Genomic DNA, 2,902 nt, shown 5'->3' with positions numbered 1-2,902 from the left:
GTGTCAATGTTTTCCAAGGTGTCTTCTGCCCCTGAGATTCTCTCTTCTATCTCTTGCATTCTGTTGGTTCTATTCTCTTGCATCCTGGGTGTGTCAGAGCACCTGGGAGTGGAGCTTCCTCTGGGTGTTGTGGGACTGGCTGCGGAGCTTGCACCCAAGGTCTACTCTCTGATCCTGGGTGTGTCAGTGCACCTGGGAGTGGAGCTTCCTCCGGGTGTTGTAGGACTGCTTGCATCTATGGCTCCTGATTTCTTTCTTAGGTTTTGTATCTCCAGGGTTGTCTCTCTTTCTGATTTCTTTATTGTTTCTTTTTCCATTTTTAGATTCTGGATGATTTTGCTCATTTCCTTCACCTGTTTGATTGTGTTTTCCTGTAGCTCTTTAAGGTGTTTTTGTGTTTCCTCTTTAAGAGCTTCTAGCTCTTTACCTGTGTTCTCCTGTATTTCTTTGAGGGTGCTATTTATGTCCTTCTTGAGGTCCTGTATCATCATCATGATAAGTGATTTTAGATCTGAATCTTGCGTTTCAGGTGTGATGGTGTGTCCAGGACTTGCTATGGTGGGAGAATTGGGTTCTGATGATGGCAAGTGACCTTGGTTTGTGTTGTTTATTTTCTTATGCTTGCCCCCCCCACCACCACCATCTGGTTAACTCTAGTGCTACCTGCCCTTGCTAACTCTGACTGGAGCCTCTCCTTTCTGTGATCCTGGTTGTGTCAGAACTCCTCAGAGTCAAGCTGCCTCTGTGATCCTGTGATTCTGGGATCCTGGGATCCTGGGCTTGTTAGATCAACTGGAAGTGTGGCTTTCTCTTTGTGTTGTGGGACTGGCTGCAGAGCTTGCGCCCAAGGTCTGCTCAGAACACTAACCCAGACAGACTGGAAGGAACCGGAGTCACTGGGCTGGTGGAGTTCCTGTGTGCCTGGTCAAGCTGGTCCCAGTTACTCCCATTGTTGGGACAGATGTTGGTTTCTGCTTACCTCTGATCCTGGGTGTGTCAGAGCACCTGGGAGTGGAGATTCCTCTGGGTGTTGTGGGACTGGCTGCGGAGCTTGAGCCCAAGGTCTACTCTCTGATCCTGGGTGTGTCAGTGCACCTGGGAGTGGAGCTTCCTCCGGGTGTTGCAGGACTGGCTGCGGAGCTTGAGCCCAAGGTCTACTCTCTGATCCTGGGTGTGTCAGCGTGCCTGGGAGTGGAGCTTCCTCTGGGTGTTGTGGGACTGGCTGCAGAGCTTGAGCCCAAGGTCTGCTCTGGACCCCAGCCTCAGCCCTACCTTTTTATTATTACATTTTGAGACAGGATCTTGTCAAGTTGCCCAGGATATCTTTGAATTTGCTACATAGCCCAAGCAAGCATTGAACTTATAATCGTCCTGCTTCAGTCACCCTGACAGCTAGGATTACAATATCCCACCTCAGTGAAGTGGACATCTCTGATATCCATTAGTTCGCCTTAGTTCTCACTTAGGCCTAGGATGACTCTCGCCTTATTTTGTGTTTCTATAACAAAATATATGCCACCAAGGGGAATAGAAAATAATACTTGGGTATCTCACAGTTTTACAGGCTAGACATTCAAGACGAAACCAGTCTTATCTGTTTGGGCTCTCATGGGGACATTCTTGGCTGCATGGGACAGATGACATTCAGACAGGGTTGTAATCAAAAGGAGTAGATTCACTGTAAGAACCCAAGAGCCAAAGAGGTTGCCAGTCTCACTCTTCCTATAGTAGCTTCTCCATGAGTATGAGGATAAGAAACACCCAGAGTAATGTGAAATAATGGCACTAACCCACCAGCGCACACATGCCCAAGGACCTAATTCCATTCTAATAGGTCTTCCTTTTTAATTTATTCTTATTAAAATATTCTAGTTAAATTACACCACTTCCCCTTGCTTCCTGTCTTTCCAACCTTTCCCAGATCAGCCTCTTCATTCCATTTATAAGGATTCCTCTGACAATGTCAGCCCATCCACATAACCCAGAGTAACTTCCCAGTTCAAATCCATGGCCTATTTTTTATTACTATTTTTATGGATAAACATGCAAACATAACCTGATGAATCCAGTTAATATTGCTTCAGAGCTGAGCACCTTGCCTTAGATAACCAGTTAGGTGGCTTATCCCTGGGAGAGGCAAATTCTCTCTCTCCCAGCAGTTCATAGTTGCCTGCAGTTCTTTGGCTAAGGGTGGGATCCTGTGGCTTTTCCCTCTTTGGCCTTAGCTTGTCTGTTCCTGTTCTCATTGCTCAAGTCTTGTTTAGGCAGCCATCTTGTTGAGGCACTTTGGGCCTAGCTTCTCTGACATTTCTAGGAGATACACTCACCACCAGACTTCCTTTGGCTTTTACAATCTTTCTTCCCCATTTCCTGTAGTTCCCTAGCCTTACTTGCAGGAGTTGTGTTGCAGGTATATCTATCAGGGCTGGGTACCACACCATTCTCTGATCCCTGAAGCAGGACTTGTTATGGTTTTCTGTAATGGTCTCTATTTTCTGTAAAGAGAAGCTTCTTAGACTAGGGCTGAGAGCTACATGGATCCATGAGTATGAGGATAAGTTTCAGGATGCATTTTGGACAGTAGTATTCTATAGTCCATGACCTCACTAGGCCCAGGTACTTGATTAGGTTTCTAGTCTCAAACACCTCCTCCCCAGTGGTCCTTAAGTCCAATTAGACAGCTGCTGGTTGCTGCCAACCAGTAAGTCCCATTCAATGCATCTTTACAGATAACTTGCTATCCTTATAGTTCATAGGCATCAAAGTAAGATAGAACACTTCACTGCTTTCCTGTCTTGGTAGAAGTTCTTACATAGTACTTTTTGATACTGTGAGAATGAGAAGAGTTTCAACTAGAATCTTCTGAATCCTTTGTCCAAAGTCTGCAGTGTCTTCAGTGACA

The sequence above is a fragment of the Mastomys coucha genome, unplaced genomic scaffold, assembly GCF_008632895.1.
Source record: "Mastomys coucha isolate ucsf_1 unplaced genomic scaffold, UCSF_Mcou_1 pScaffold7, whole genome shotgun sequence".
NCBI lineage: Eukaryota > Metazoa > Chordata > Mammalia > Rodentia > Muridae > Mastomys > Mastomys coucha.
The sequence above is the reverse complement of the archived record's forward strand: the minus strand, read 5'-3'. Positions refer to the sequence as shown.